This window comes from Rattus norvegicus, chromosome 8 (assembly GCF_021556685.1).
Source record: "Rattus norvegicus strain SHRSP/BbbUtx chromosome 8, alternate assembly SHRSP_T2T, whole genome shotgun sequence".
Taxonomy (NCBI): domain Eukaryota; kingdom Metazoa; phylum Chordata; class Mammalia; order Rodentia; family Muridae; genus Rattus; species Rattus norvegicus.
This window is the reverse complement of record NC_141541.1, coordinates 57,361,737-57,379,090: the sequence shown is the minus strand read 5'-3', so window position 1 is coordinate 57,379,090 and position 17,354 is coordinate 57,361,737. Positions and strand designations below refer to the sequence as shown.

The 17,354-nt window shown below is 42.3% G+C and overlaps 1 long non-coding RNA gene across 1 annotated transcript in view; it reads right to left on the bottom strand.

Moving 5' to 3' along the window:
- Positions 1 to 7,478: 7,478 nt before the first annotated feature.
- The window catches only part of LOC134480047 (uncharacterized), a 71,179-nt gene continuing 61,303 nt past the window's right edge, over positions 7,479 to 17,354 (bottom strand). Inside the window, exon 3 of the long non-coding RNA XR_015627249.1 lies at positions 7,479 to 8,203. This is a non-coding gene — a long non-coding RNA (uncharacterized LOC134480047). The remainder of the gene's footprint in view (positions 8,204 to 17,354) is intronic.

The window sequence follows — 17,354 nt, the reverse complement described above, 5'->3', positions numbered from 1 at the left end:
CCTACAAACACAGCACAAACATGCAGGGTTGATTCAAAATTGTTAAAAACAACAATCAGGGCTGGAGAGGTGGCTCATTGATTGAACATTGAAGAACATTGATTGCTCTTCCAGAGGTCCTGAGTTCAATTCCCAGCAACCACCTGGTGGCTCACAATCATCTGTAATGAGATCTGATGCCCTCTTCTGGTGTGTCTGAAGACAGGGACAATGTACTCACACAATAAATAAATAAATCATTTTTTAAAAAATCAAAGTAGCTTACTTTACCAAAAAGTGATGAGGACCAAGTGTTCCAAGGTCTCTCACTTTCTGTATTATGTCTCCATCAAATCACACCTCACTTATGGTTCAGGGAAGAAGAGACATAAAGAGCGTAAAAAACAGAGGCCATAGAGGGCACCAAGAAAATATGTGTGATCGAAGTTTTTATGAACTCACAGAAACTGAGCAGCACAGAGGTCCTCTGCAGATATTCTATGGCTTCCGGGTTCGTGATTATATGGTATTCCTGAGTGTAGGAATGAGTGGATCTCTGAATCTGTGCCTTCTCTTGAGATCTTTTCCTTCTCTTTGTTTTGCCCAATTCCAGTGTGTTGGTTTTTGTTTTATTATACCTAATATTTTCTGTTTTAATTTTTTAATATTATTCCTTAGAAGCCTGTTTGCTTTCAAAGAATAGACAGAAAGGGAGTGGACCTGGATAGGAGGAGACGGGGGATGAGCTAGGAGGTGTGGAGAAAGGAGAAACTGTAATCAGTTTATAGTGTGAGAGAAAAATATCCACTTTCAAAGATAAAGAGACCACAAATTTGGGAAAGAGCTGGGGGTAACATGAAAGAGACAAGAGGAAGGAAAAGGAGGGGTGAGGATTTCATAATCATATTTCAGTTAAATAATTTTTAAAAGAAAGCCATTGAGACAAATGCTGAGAAGAAAAACACATTATCACAATGTAGGAAATTATCTCTTGACAAAAGGCAATATTTATTGATAATTTAAAAGAATAATTTACCTGGAAAGAAACAGAAACAGTGTTTTCTTAACACAGTAGAGGAATTTTAGGAAATAGAAACAGATGTTTCATACCAATGACTGTAGCCTGGCATTGCATTGCATATCTTCTCTAGTGCATTAAGGTAAGAAAAGTAAATTAAAAGTACAAAGATTACAAATGAAGAAATAAAACTGTCACTGTTCACTGACAAAATAATTATGCATCTAGAAATTATGAAAGAGTTTACAATTAAACTATTATCATTAATAAAAGATTAGTCAGCTTGCTACATATAAAATTGGCATTTTTGCAAAATAAAGGAATTTCCGCATACCCGTCACTAACAGAAAATGAAATTTATGAATTATATATTTCATAAAAGCATCAAAAGCTGTCAGCATCTAGCAAGACAGCCATCTCCAACTATGACAGACATTAAATGGTTTTGGTAAAAGAGAAAACAAGACTTCTGGGGGAGTATGGGATATGAGATGCTGCCTTCATGAGGCACAGCAGATGAGAAAGGTCGGGAGGATAAGCAATAAATTCTACTCCAAAGAGAAAATGACAAGAGCTCTGGGAACGGTCAAAGGGGTAGTGGGAAATGTGCCAACCACAGAGAAACAGCAGAGATGGTGACAGTGAACAAGGGCAAAAGGACTTCACCCATGGCTCTTCAACTTGAGAATGAGTAGGCAAGAAGTTTCATCTAAGAGGTAAGCTATACAGTTTTTAGTAAAAAGAGCCTGAGAGTCCTGCCTATAAACCAAGTCAACAGCTCTCAGAACTCTGGGTACATGGAGCCAGCGCCCAGAAGAGGTTCATTCTATCAATTACTGTATGTTGGAGGTCTCCATTTAGAAGCCATCTTGAGAAGACACCTAGTGTTCAAGACTGAGCTACACTAAGATCCTGAGGACAACAAGTAAGTCACAAGTCAAGGGTACTGAAGTCAACCAATCATCGGCCCAGAGTGGACACAGGTGTGGGAGGTAGTCTGGAAGATGTGGTTTGTAGCCCCATTCTCTGTAGCAAACCACTGACATCAACACTTGGGAATAGCTGTGGAGTCCGGTAGCACTGACCCTGAGGTCAGTGGGTAGCTCAAATTTTGGAATCACCAGTCTGCCACAAATTTGATTGCCACTGGACAAGATTTCAGTATACTCCTTGAGGTCTACAGCTCAGCTCTCCAGCACAGTATTTGCTGCTGATTATATTTGGAAAGCACCGACACTGGTCCTCTTGTCCAGACAAATCCCAGTGATGTTTCTCCTCCTACTCGTAAATGGACTCAGAAGACACCCCTTAGCTAGAATCCTGGCTATCTCAGGCAATGCAAGTTGGGGAGTCTTGGAGTTTGAGAGACTCTGCTCAGCCCACAGACTGCAAAACTGAGTGTAGCCAGGCAAGGACACCAGTACACAAACAAAAGAGGCTCCTCAAGGGGAAATGTCCTAGTGAGGATCTGACACTTGACTGGTGGGACGACCACACAACCTGTCACATTCCAAATTCTATCCCTTCTTTTTCCTTTCAAACTTTGCTTTTAAGAGCATTTTGGGAAGATTTTAAGATTAGTCTTTGTTTCTTTGCATTAATTTAACTCTGCATGTGCATGTTCTTTGTTGTTGAATGTCCTTGTTTATCCCCTCCTCTGCCCATCCTGTCCTCCATCCCTCCTCTGCCCATCCTGTCCTCCATCCCTCCTCTGCCCATCCTTTTATTTAACTTTGCTTTGTGTTGCTTCTTCACCTTTGCCTGTCCCCTTGGTGCCCCCCTTCAGCTATTTTGACCTTGTATTAGTTTTTGCTTTTACCCTAAGAAAAATTTAACTCCATAGCACACTCTATGTTATTTTTTCATGTTCTTTTTTAATGGTCATTGGTGATGTTGCTGTTTTAGTTGATTTTTTTAGTGTATCCCTATATCTTATCTGGCTTGGTGTGATTGCTGCTACAGTAGTTTGCCGGCTGAGTGGTGCTGGAGACTGAGCCCGTCAAGAGAAAGCTGTTCTCTAAGAAAATCCCCTAGATAAACCTGAAAGAGATAATCAGCCAATAGATGTGCAAATTCAACAGAGAAACACAGGAAAAATAAAAAATCAAGGCACTGTGGTACCTTCAAAAGATCACCACTCAATTGCCAAATCCAAGGATTCTGAAATGGTTGAAATGCCAGACGGAAAATTCAAAGGTCTACTTGTAAACACGATCAGTGGCTTCAAGGAGGAAACAAACAAATGAGTAAATGAAGTAAGGAAATTAGTTCAGGATGTGAACTAGGAAGTCAACCTCGTAGAAGAGAAATTCAGCAACCTGAATGAGAAATTCAGCAAGAAAATTAGACTCTTCTCAGCCATATTGTCACCATCATGGACGGGAGTGACACGCAGCCCATCAAGCTGGCTAGAACAACCAAAGCACTGAGCAGAACCAGTTTAAGAAATGGACAGTACGTGCAGGTGCACATGGAATTTATGGATGATACCATCATCTGAAACATGAAAAACCCTCTGTGAGAGGGTGATGAGCTCACTGTGTTGTCAGAAAGAGAGGGTTGGGGGCTCTGTTGATCTTGCTGCTGGGTCCAAGATACTTACTACTTGGCCCATGTAATGATCTGGAACTGTAAAATACATCATTCGTGTCATACGTCTTTAAAAAAAGAAAGAAAATTAACATTTGGACACACTGAGGGAGGGAGAGAGGTTAGAAATGAAAAACAATGAGTTGAACCAAAAAAAAAAATCAAGTGAAAGCATCACCAAAAGAGTAGATCACGCAAGAGAAAGAATATTAAAGATGAAAAATAAGGTCTATGAAATGCTATACTCATGCAAAACTTAAACATATTAACATAATTCCTAAGAACTCTGGGATAGATCTAAAGATCAAGCCTAAGAATCCCTGAAATGGAAGAAGGAGCTGAGATAATAAATATGTAAATAAATAAATAACCTATTTAATGAAATTATAGTAGTAACATTCTCAAAATTTGGGCATAGAAGTAGACATCCCAGCCAAGGAGTCAATAGGTAAGACCAGCAAAGAACTCACCCATTGCATACTATATTAAAAGTTCCAAGAAAATGAAATAAGAAAACAGTATTAAAAACTGTAAGAGAAGAATGCTGATTCTTTTACAAGGGTTAACAAAGAGCTAGAAAAAAAGTAAATCATGTCCAAGACCAGTAAACAAGCAATTCCCTAACACAAACAAAACAAACAATAATTGAACTGCCTAAGAAAATAGCCAACCAAATTACAGGAATTACAAAGTTCCTCGAAATAATAACCCTCAAGGCAAATGCTCTTGACTCTCCAGTAAAAAGACACAAGTTATCTCATTGGAATAAAATATAAGATCCAACTATTTATTTTTTACAAGACACACATCTCAATAAAGACATCTTCAGATCAAAACTGAAGTAGTAGAAGTCAATGTGCCAAGCAAATAGAGCCCAACTATACTATGTCTGATAAAGTAAACATCATGGCAAAATTAGTCAGAAGGCTTAAAACGTGTTCTAATTTGCTTGACTTTCCTGTCGCTGTGATAAAGACCATGACCAAAAGCAACTTGAGGTGGAAGCTCAATTGAGAAAACGCTTTCATCATTTTGGCCTGTAGGGATTATGAATCCCAATCACCATACATCATTGAGGAACACCAGGACAGAGCTGAAATGGAAACCTCGAGGTAAGGACAGAAGCAGAGACTGTGGAGGGAGGCTGCTTACTGGCTTGCTGTCCATGGTTCACTCAAATCGCTTTTCTACACAACTCAGGAATACTTGTCCAGGGGTGGTACTGTGCACAGGTGAACTGGACCCTCCGGTGTCAGTCATTAACTAGGAAAATGCCCCTACAGATTTGCCTACAGGACAATCTGATGAAGGCTTTTCTCAACTGAGCTTCCTTCTTCCCAGATGACTTACTCTTGCGTCAAGCTGACAAAACTCAAGCAGTATAAAGACCATTGTATATTAGTATCAGAAATGTATCAATTATTATATGCCAATTATACACATATATCCACTGAAGATTATAGCTGTCAATTTATTTAAATCAAAACACTAATAGTTATAAACTGTCACACAGGTCCTGATATAATAAGTGTGTGATTTCTATGCCACACTCACATTTTTATTCAGATCATCCAAGCCAAAAGTTAACAAAGAAACTTCAGATACTATAGAATACACAATCTTCTCACAGCTCATTAACTTTCCCTGAGAAAGACCGCACCTCACTCCATAAGGAAATTACCGGAACAAAACCAGAAATTATTAGAAAAACAAACTACTAAAGCTATACACATACGTGAAACTTTGAACAATAGACTCTTGAAGGATCAATAGGTCACTGAAGAAATTGAAGAGAAATATTTTAAGTCCTAGAATAAAAAAAAATGATAGCACAATTTATCAGTCATGTTGGGACTCAGCAAGGAGTTCTGAGTGGGAGACCTATAGCTACAAATATCCACACCTTAGAAAATAAGAGAACTCAAATAGCCTAATGATATACCACCAGGCCTTAATAAGATGAAACAAGCCAGACCTGGTGGTGGAGGCCAGAAATGCTAGGAGGTTGAGGCTTGAAGACTGCAAGTTCAGGGGCCACTACAGAGAGCGGCCAAGGCCCTCCAAGGTAATGGGCCAAGATTTAGAAAAGAAGTGTAAGAGGGCTGAGGATATAAATACACGGCTTGATGGTAAAGCGCTTGTTAGCACATGTGAAATCTCTTACTGAAATCAAAATACTGAAGAGGCGGGTGAGGAAAGGGAAGAGAACAATTTAAACCCAAACTGAATAATAGATGGAGAGAAATACTGAAAATCAGGGTGGATATTATGAAGTGGTGACTGAAATAAAAAGAACTAAAGAACCCAAAACCCAAAGTGTTACAGCTTAAAAGTGAGATATTCCCCCACAGGTACATGTGTTTGAACACCAGGTCCCACCCTGCCGACACTATTTGGGAGCATTATGGAATCTTGAACACGTGGTGCCTTGATAGCAAACGAAAGCCATGAGAGTGGAGCCGAGAGTCACAGCCGATCCGTTACATCTCAGGATCCCTGTTTTCTGATCTACCAGGATATGAGGGAGCAACTTCACGCTCACTCCACCAAAGACCCAGCTATTTGCCACCAAGCTTTTCCCATAGTGATGGTGTGGGTCCTCTCAAAGGGTGAGCTGCAACAAAATCCTCCCTCCATTAAATTGCTTCTTCTAAGATGTTGGGTCGTAGCAACCACAGCAAGCTAGCACACAAAGAGTTGGCTCTTTAAAAAAGTTTGACAAGCCCTCAGCCTATGTGAAGAAAGACCAAAATTAATAAATGTAGAATGCAAGTAGGACATTAAAACAGATGCCAGCAAAATCCAGAGGCTCGCAGGGGAATACTTTGAAAATGTGTTCCTGAAAAGATGGAAATATGTTTATAGATGCTTCTGACCTAGAAAAATTAAATCAAGAGGAAATAAGCAACTTAGAGAGATCTAGAACAAGCAAACAATGGTATTGAAGCAGCCACAAAGGGTTTCCCAATAAAGGAAAGCCCAGGATTAAGTAGGCTTACCACAAAAGTCTACTGGACTAAAAGCAAGTATGGGTTCCATATGATTCCATAAAAAGGAGAAAGAACACTGTTAAACTCACTCTTGGAGGACTGTACTATTCTGGTATAAAAACTAGGTAAGACCACAATAAAAACAGAAAACTAATTGGCCAACTCCTATCATGAACATAAACACAGTAATTCTCAATAGATGACTAGCAAACTGAGTTCAGCAACACATTAAGAAGTCCATATACGGCAGCGAAGTTGTTTTCATTCCATGGGTGTAAGAACAGTTCAATATCACAAATCAATAAGTGTAATACAGCACACAGACTCAGGATAGAATCAAAAGGATCATGCAGAAAATGCGTTTGACAGAATCCAATACCTTTTGCTATAAAAGCCCCAAAGAAAGTAGAAGAGGGAGCATTGCCTCAACATAATAAAGGCAGAATGATAAATCTATAGTCAGCATCGTACAGAACGGAGAATACCTAAAAGCATTCCATTTAAAATCGGGAGTGAGACAAAGGGGCCCACTCTCTGCGATTTTCAACATAATGGTTGAAATCTAAGACCTATAACACGACTAGGAAAGGAAGAGGTCAGCCTATCCCAATTTGCAGGCAATATGATCCTGTATTAAAAGACCCTAAAAGCTGCACCAGAAAACCTTAAGATTGCTAATGACTTTCAGGGAAGTAATAGGATTAAAATCTGCACACATGAACAAAGAGATCTGCAAGGTAGGTATGGGGACTCACGTGTGTAACTGAAGCACTCAAGAGTCTGAGGCAGAATGAACAGAGTGGGGTTTGAGGCCAGCCTGGAGTACAGAGTTCCTTCCATACCACCCTGGGCTATAGAGTAAGTCCTCGTCCAAAACATAAACCAACAAGCAAAAAGGTAGTTTTTCTACGTTTTTTTATTTTTATTTTTTTTATTACTTATTCACTTTACAGTCTTCTCACAGGCCCCTTCCTAGTCACCCCCTTCCATAATCCTTCTTCCTTCCCCCCTCTGAGTAGATGTGGTACTCCCTGGATATCTCCCCAACCATGACACTTTAAGTCTCTTGGAGGCTAGGCACATCAAGCTTTTCTACATTTTACCAAACTTACTAAGGATGAAATTATGCTGCCTGTGTGTGTGGGGAGGAGGGTGTCTCATGCTTACAAGCTTAGAGAAGAAAAAAGAAGAAACTAGAAATAAAACCCAATCAAAGAGGTGGAAGATTACCCAACAAAGGCTTTAAAACACTGAAGAAATTACAGAAGACAGTAGTCAGTTGAGAGAATCCGTGTGCTCACAGATTAGCGTTAGTACTGTGGAAAGGGCTGCATCGCTGAAGTGATCTGTAGACCTATCATAACCTGCTCCCTCTCTACTTGTCGCCTATTGCCTTGCTAACGGCCACTTTGATTGGGAAGAGATGGAGTGTCCATGAACAGGGGACTGCAGATGACAAACAATAGGTGTCACAGCACAAGTCATAACCATTCATTTATCATGCATCTAGGAGTAAACTTGGGCATCAGGACGTGTCCCATGATGATTCCAGAGTTCTATCTTGGCTGATTTTTCTTCTGATGCAAAATCTCATCGACTGTAGAGTGGGTCTGCCATAGTTCTGTCACTGTAATGAAATACTTGAGTTAAACTTAAAAAGAAGAACTTTTATTTTCATTTACTGTCTCAGAGATCTCAGCCCTTGGTCAATAACAGCTGATACGGATAACATTATATACTCTATCTGTTTAAGTATGAGAAAAGATCTTGAGTGATTTTACTACAAAGGTTTGGTAATGATGTTGGTAAGCTACATATACTTACCTTGATTTATTCACGCAATGCATGTACATCACTTGGTACACCTTCCATGTCTACAACTTATATAACCATTTTTTTAAAGGACAAGGGCAACTGATTATGGAGAGAAATGCCTACATTTAGGGGAGCACAAAGATCTTTTGTGTCAGTTACTGGGGCGGGGGCAAAAACAGAGGAGAAATGATTTAACACCCAGAGTTAAATACTGTTCCCCTTCCAAATTCATACATTCAAATGCAGAATCTCTCAGAAGTGACCTTGTTTAAAGATAGTCTTTATGGGGCTAAGCAAGGACATTAGGATGGGCCACCGTTCAATATGACTGATGTCACTGTAGAAGGAGGGAATTTGAAAGTGGAGACACACTTAGTGGGAAGACTGAAGAAAAAAGAGAAGATGGCCACATAGCACAGGGAGGCCCCAAACTGATTTGTTCCTCTCTATGGTGATTTGTGATTTCTAACCTGACGAGCTAATACAGCTTAGGTTCAGGGTCCTTGGAACGTTTGTCACAGCAGCCTTAGGAAACTAATACAGTTGGCTGGTGCATGGCGGGAGCTGGGTAGATAGACAGATGTGTAATGATTTTCAGAGAGTTGCTCTAAAGCACTTTCGCTGTTGCTTTCGTATTTGAAAAACTGCAAGCGTGTGGAGGAAAAGACCATGACCAAGTGTTCTTTTCCAGCAAAGAAAAGATAACTCTCTTCCACCGTGCTGCTTCATTCCTAGAAATTCTGTGACTAGATAATTCCCCACCTAGAAAAAGAACAAAGGTCTTCAGCCAGCTCATTAACAGTGACATTTAACACATACACACACACACACACACACACACACACACACACACACACACCTCACACACTCAGAGTGGGAGAAGGTCTTACACACAGGGAAACACAGGGATATCCTGCATTTCAATTCAGATCTTGGAGACTCTGTCCAAAACTATGAAATAAAACAACACTTTGTAAGGACATTCTTACTTGTCTCATTATCATTTGTGTAACAACATAAACAAACCAGAAGCCACTTGGCTGCTCATCCCCTGAGGAATGGCTGGTTAAACAGTCGTTCATCTGTAGAACACTGGGTGGCAGTTCAATGAATTGTCTGCATTGTGACTTAGTCACTGCCCTATGCTGTATCTCAACTTCTATTTTTAAAAAAAATTGCACCGTTTCAGTAAAGACAGAGCATATAGCAGCACCATAAAGAATTAAGGAAAAGTTGAAAGAAACAGGACATTCTCCTGTGAAGACTTTAATAGTAAAGTAGCTTTATCTTCTAAGTGCACTCCTGCAGCTCAGCTTGAGGAGGAGGAGGAGGAGGAGGAGGAGGAGGAGGAGGAGGAAGAGGAAGAAGAGGAGGAGGAAGAAGAAGAGGAGGAGGAGGAGGAGGAAGAAGAGGAGGAGGAGGAGGAAGAAGAAGAGGAGGAGGAGGAGGAGGAAGGGGAGGAGGAGGAGGAGGAGGAAGCAAGGCCTACCCAAAACTGTTGGTCCTGAGGCCAGAGACAAAATAAAGAACCCTGGAGTCAAGCCAGGAAAGCAAGCTGAGGGGTAGAGCCAAGCTTTGAACAGAGTTGACAGTGGAGAATTTGGCTCTAATGGTGGCTGTGAGGTTTATTCATTGAGAATCCAAGTCTTAGAGGGGCCAGCAGGCAAAAAACTGCTAGAAAGACTAGGGTCAGAAAAAATAGATTTGGGAATCTGACTTTCCCACTATCTGTGGGCAAGGCACATGCTTCACTCTATTTTGTCCTTTGTAACAAAGGTGAAAGAGTAAATGGTGATGTCTCTCGATACCTACTGTCAGTGTTCTGAGGCAAAACCCATGTTATTAGTCTGAGTTCATACAGAAGATGTTCGGTAATGATGACAACAATCATTATCACATCTTCAGACCATTCATTACAAATGCTCAACCATGTCACTGTTGGCATCAGTATCACAGTGTTTTCTTAGTCCCCCTCAGAATTGAAGAGAGGAAGACATTTTTCTCTGCCTTCCTTGCTTTCTGTTCCACAGGCCGGGAGTCTCCCGTTTCTTCATCTTTTATTATCTCTGTGTGCAGCTGAGGAATGCAGTCTTTAAACATCTCCGATGGCAGGAAGCCAAGGGGAGAACCCATCACAACAGTGTCCTAGTAATAATTGGCTCTGATTCATTCATGCAAATTGTTTATGTGTGCACTGTGCCAATGAAGACATCAGGAATTAGAGACCAAGTGTAGGTATCTGGCTCAGAGCTTAGGATTTGATTGCTCTGTGGCTCTATGGGGAGGGAAAAGAAGGGGATGGAGAGAAGGAAACATCAGTTGGAGGAAGAGGAGGGGGAGAGAGACAAAAGGAGACTATGGCAAGTAAAGTCTGGCCAAAGTGAATACAGAGGCACTATAAAGCACAAGTGTTATTCATGAAAATCAAAATGTGCTAAAACACCCATTTCCATAAATTAGTTCTGGGGGTGTTTCAGTAAAATGTTCCACTCTGGGAAGTTTAATGGTTCAGCTATGTCCTAGACTCTCTACTGACGAAATGTATTGGGTGGCAGAAGATAATGCTGTGTCCCTCTAGACTGACAAGCCCAGATATCAAAGAAGTCCTTTGCTCAACCTCTCACCTACAGGGTAAGCCACCATCACATCTCAGATGGAGGGGGAGCCTCTGAAAAATCCCTCCACACTGCATCCCACCTTGTTTCCTTCTTTAAAAAAAAAAATCAACTCTTTCAACTTTCTGTCTCACATGTTTAACATCCCTCACAGGCAGGAAACCTCCCATGGGTTTCCTTTGTAATTTTACCACAGTGTACCACACTCTTTCTCTGGTGAAAGGAGGACGAGTTCCTTCTTGAGTGAACCAGTGCTCATAGAACTTCAGGCTAGCGTCAGTCCTCCATGAAGAATAACCCAACTCCATTGAAACATCACATTCTGCCATAACTGTGAGCAAGTGGCTGTTGTCACTCCCGACTTTTCATCATCTTTCTGTCCCACCAACACTTCAGAAGAGGTGTGGAGAAAGGGAAAAGATGGCTTCCAAGAAGCGTTAAGGTTAGAGCCCAGGTATTAACTGTCAGCTGAAATTATCCACAGCTGTAGTGAGAGTTTTGGCTCCATTAAAAACATAGAAATGCTATGTGGAGTGTGGCTTTTTTTTTCTTATCCCGGGTATAGGATATGGGGCTGCTTCAGATTGTCCATAGCAGCTGACTATGATTTGTCTCATGCTCTGGCAGGGGCGTGATTTTGATGGCTGGAGACTATATTTGGGATTTTGGGGACTTTTGAGAGGGTATAAAAATGCCAGAGCCCCAAGAAGCGGCAGCACTTCCCCTTTCTGCTGCTGCTGTTCTTGATGCTGTTTCTGGTTGTTAGATTGCTGGGTGGAGGTCTCCTGACACCAAAGGTTGAACTTGCCCTAGGGAACTTGATGCCCCTAATCTGCAGGAACTAGTCTAACAATATCGATGCCCCCTTCCCCCTCTAACCTTCTTTCTTTTCTACCTAGTGTTGGGGGTTTATAGGAGATAAGGGTAGAAAAGAGTGGTAGGGGAAAGAACCCATTAAAGTACCCCAAAGAACGGTTACACACAGGAATCTCTATCCTTGGGACTTATTTCATTCTTTCACCTCAGCTGCCATCTTGCCATTTGCCCTTTCTTTACAGCCCTGGGACCTAACCCCCTATTCCCCCAACTCTATCAACACAACAACCCTGACGGGTAGACATTGAAAGTGACTGTGCTGGTTGACTTTAACTGTAAACTGACAATTGCCTGAGAATAGAGCTCCAGTTGAAAACATCTCTGGATCAGGCTGGTCTACAATGGGTTGTCTTAATTGTTGATAAATATGGGAAGAGAAAACCCATTGTAGACAGCACCATTCCCTGGGTAGGGACTCCCGAACTGTAAAGGACAGAAAAAAATCTAGATGAGAAGAAAGTAAGCAAGGACTCATTCATTTATTCCCTCTCTACTCTTGACTGAGGATGGTTCCAGTTCCAGTCTTGTCTTCCCTGCAACATGGGCAGGTAACTCTAGAATTGTAAGCCATGAAAAAACCCTTTCTTCGCTAAAGCTGCTTTTGGTTGTGGCATTTTGTCACAGCAACAGAAATGAAACTAGAATAACATCCCTCTCCTGGAAGGTCACCAGCCTCTTCTACTTCCCTCCCATCCCCTAAGTCTGGAAACTGATGTTTGTTTGGTTTTACATCCATTTGGCAAAAGCCTAGCAGCACAGTGCCAGGATCTGGAGCTGCTGCCCTGGGTTTGCCTTCCTATTGCATAACAAGCGCCTTTGTTCCTGGCTGAGTGTCCACATTACTCAAATGTGACAATGCTCCTTTTGTTCTCCTTCTCCCAGCTCATCAGCCTCACCAGTTCCGCACCACACCACCGTGAAAACCGAATCAGCATAAGCCAACTGGAAACTGATGTGCGATGCCTGCGATGCGGCTCCGGATGTTAGAGTTGCCCATGATTGGTATCTTCTCCTGATGGTCTCACAATTGTTTGGGGGTCTTGTCACTTGTCAGCTGCACAAGTAATAAGCTAATGCTGGATTCAGGCTTCCCTAGTACTATAGATGACCAAGAAAGACAGACCTGAAAAGGTCATTGGGTCCATCCTCCAGTTTCCAGGCTAACCAAACCCTAAGACCAAAGAGAGTCTATCATTTTGTTTAGTCACGAGAGTCACAGTAAAGGGGATGTTCTTTTCTCTTTTCATGGATGAAGGCATGACTTTTGATGAAGACACAGCCAAGAGGTACAAAGGTAGAGATGGTTCATCATTGGCCTTGCAGACTTAAAGGAAACGTTTCTAAGTCATTGTCTCCTCTCCTGCCTCTCAGCTACTTCTGATCAAATGCAAAGAGGGTAGGAAGGGGATCTGTCCCTAAGCTAGCTGAATCCAAGTTTGAACTCCATAAGAAAGTTTCTCTGTGGAGTGGGGCCTGGGGAGGGCCTGTAATCTTGTCTGTCATGCAGAAGCAACCAACTAAAGATGTCATCCACTCTTTATATCTCGGTATGAGTAATTAAAGCAGAGGCATAAATGAGTTACAAACACACACCTCTCCAGCCCTTGGGCAGCTTTCCCCACTGAGATCTAACAGAAAAGTTCCAGTCTGAGGAGGCAGAGGATTGTGGGTAGAAGATTCCAGGATGCCCTGATAAAGCTGCAGGCTATCCACAGACTTGGAGACTACTCCTCCGTTTCTTGCGGAGAGATAGGCCTCCCTGAGATTAGCTGGCAGTCAGTGAATTTCCCAGAACTTGAGGACGGGGGGTAAACTCCCTCCACCTTGGTTTGGAACCCCAGCTCCCAAATGCTGCTGCACATGCTTTTGCAAGCCATTTACTTTAAAATGTTTGCTTCTTTTCGTTTCCATTGGGCAATGAAAGCTATTCCTCTGTGGGGAGACTCCATTTATTTGGAGAAGTTTATGGAAGTGGAGCCTCCATCCCCAGAGCTGCCCATTCTGTGGCTTGGCAAGAGCATAAAACCAGGTCCCCAGGAATCCCCAGATTTGAGTTAGAGAAGGCAGGAGTAGAAAGAAAGAAAAGAACTAGGAAGGGGAGGAAGAAACTGAGAAAGAAAGGTTGGAGAACAAGGGAGGAGAGAGGATATAATAGTCAATACTGATTGTCAAGTTGACAGAGTCTAGAATCTTCTAGGCGTGTCTAGAGTGGATTATAGTGGGAGCCGATTCTGTGGGCTGGAGTCCTGGAATGAATAAAAAGGAGAAAGCAAGCTGAGTGCCAGCATTCTCTCATCCTAGCTATGGATGCAGTGTGACCTTCCTCAGGTCATGACTTCTCCACCCCGAGGGGCTGTATCCTTGATCCTTAAGCCAAATAAATCCTTCCTTCCTTAAGTTGCTTTTGTCACATATTTTAGCATTGCAATGAGCAAAGTAATTAATACAGAAATGGGAAAGAGGAGAAGTCTGGAAAATGATAGAGCGAGGAAGAGATAGGTGGAGAAAAAGACCAGGGAGGTGTGTCACAAGGGTGCTCTGTTCATTTCAGTCTACACTGAACAAGTTTGGATCTCCACACTTACTCAGAACTGGATGTCACTGATAGTGCTTTCCCTGGAGGGTGACCCAGGCTATGCAGCAGAAAATAAAAGCTGCTCTAGTAGGGATGATAATATTAAAAAATAAAACAGACTAAAGGCCAAGGTTATTAAGTCAAAGCAAAGCTGGCTGCAGAAAGAGCTTCCCACTTTCTATATGGCTTCAGTTGGTGTCTTGGGAGTGTTTTTAATGCCTTAACCACATGACATTCTAAAGTTACGAGAATCCTGGACATCTCAAGGGGGCTATTCAACCCCCTCATTTGACAGAGAAGGCTCTAAGGCGTTGAATTATTTTCTCAATACCAGTCGGCAAGTTAATCAGAGATTCTGATTCATGGGAAGCTCAATTCTGGTTCTAAGAGATGACAGAAAGCTGAGGACCTGGGAGCTTTGACATCAGTCAGCTCTGAATTCCAGTCTCTGCTCCCGGTCCTGCAGTGGGATCTGGCTCTTTAGTATTTCCTGTGGGGAGAATCAAGTGGAATGCAGCAGTAAAAAAAAGATGGATGTTTCTCTTTTTAATATCAGCCTTGGTCAAAATTGCATTTCTTTGTGTAAAGTAGAGTTCGGCTGTAGCCTTTTATCCTGATGATGAAGATGACATCATAAAAAAAGAACCTTCTGTGTTAGCCCATGTGGTAGTTTGAATAAGAATGGTCCCCCGTGGTACATTTGGGTTACTTGACAGGGATCAAGAGGTGTGGCCTTGCCAGAAGTATGTCATTCGGGGTGGGCTTTGAAGCTTCAGATGCTCAAGCCAAGTCCAGTATCTCACTCTTCCTGTTGCCTGTGGCCACAGATGTAGAGCTCTAAGCTCCTTCTCCAGCATCATGCCTGCCTGTGTGCTGCCAGGCTTCCCCCTGTGAGGATAATGGGCTAAACCTCTGAATCATAAGCCAGCCCCAGTCAAATGTTTTTCTTTGTAGGAGTTATCATGGTCACGGTGTCTCTTCACAGCAATTGAACATTGACTAAGACAGCCCAGGACTACCAGAGGCCACAGCACAGATGGGCTGCAGGTTCTCAATATGAGAAAGCATCCTTTCCAGACAACCGGGACTTGAGAGTGTTGCTTCCATTAACCTGCCCAGGCTTATTCTCCTTCCTCCCCATCCATTCATCCCACAATATAGAGACTGACATCAGCTATCATGATAGCTACTAGCTCGTGTGGCTTTATATATTTAAAATTATTGACAGAAGATGAAAATTTCAAGTCCCTCCACTCATTGCACTTCAATTGTAGCACATAGCCAATGGCCACCATATTAGACATCAGTATAGAACATTTCCGTCATTTCAAAAAAGGCTGCAGCAGCATCCTCGCTATCTATGCTTCCTGTTTCAGTGGGTTCTGAATCATTTATGATCAGTGTGACGATTAATCTCAATCATCAGTTTTAGACGATGGGCAACTTAAGAAGCAAAACCCACCTCTGGGTATGACCATGATGGTGTTTCCAAAGAGGACCTAGTAATCAATGACAATAGCTCAGAATGTAAGAAGCAGCATCCCACAGGCTGGCACCTGTTAGGAAAGGTGGAGTGGGTAGAGAGCCAGCTGACATGGGTGCTCTCCCTCCCTGTCTCTGTCTCTCTGTCTCTCTCTCTGTCTCTCATTGAAACCTCTCAAACAGTAAGTTTTAACAGATTTTACCTTCTTTAAGATCTTCTGTTAGGCATTTGTCACAGGGACAAAGGGTCTAACTGACACCGTTAGCTGTCATCCTAAGCTGTTACATGGATATTCCAGAAGTAAACAATTCCTAAGGTTTTTTTTAATAGATTTATCTATGTATATGGGTGCTTTGTATGCACATACATCTGCAGTCCCAAAGACAGCATTGGACAGATGTGAACTGACATGTGCGTGCTGGGTATTGAACTCAGGACCTTCAGAGAGCAGTGAGTGCTCTTAATCACTAAGCCATCTCTCCAGTCCCTGGATTCATAAGTCTTGTAAGTTTCGTTTTATTAATGTTGTTTGTTTGGTGGTTGATTGGTTGGTTGTTGGTTGATTGGTTGCAAGCATTTTGCTATGCTGCTTAGGCTGGCCTGGAATTTCCTATGTAGCCCCAGGCTAGCTTTGAACTCACAACCTTCTTTCCTCAGCCTCCTGGGTCTGCACTACCTTGCCTGGTTCTCACTTCATAAGCTTTAAATTACATTGTAGCCAGAGTGGCCAGCAGAAATCTCATGCCACCCTGCTCAGAACTTTGAACTAAGCTTGAATCAGCTCCTTGTCACCGTTAACCATACACTCTACCTGCCCACTAGTCACTCGGCAGTCATCAGACCAATGGTCACAACACCACAGTGTTTGCATCCGAGATAAACTTTACAACAAGGTCCTATTGTTCAAGTGCAGTGGACAGTTACCACATGCCAGAGAGAAAGTATACTCATAACTATGCCCTTTGAATACCTCTGGTGATATGTAAGGGGAAGCACAATATATGTAGGGTTTGGCATGATCTACAATTTCACACATCCTCTGAGGGGAAAGATGTGTCTAAAGATTCATCCCTCTTTTGTAGACACATGCTTCACCGTTCCACCAAAAACTCTAACGAGCCCAGCTGTCGACTACGTTCCAGAGTCTAGAGTTGGAGGATAAAAGTTTCCCATCTTGCCTCACTGCCCCTAGCTGACTGTGGAGGGCCCTGCAGGGTGCACCATTGCTGAACTTCTGAGGTACCACCCTTTGGGGTAGCAGATGACTAGAAATCAGGTCACTCCTCGTGGCTTACAGTGGCTGACTTGTTTGCTTGTGTCTTTTCTTCTTCATCTTCATCCCTGACTTCATTGTAGTTCCCCAGGGGCTACAGGTTAAACAGCCTGAACTCAGGCACCAAGGTCCCGCTGGGTT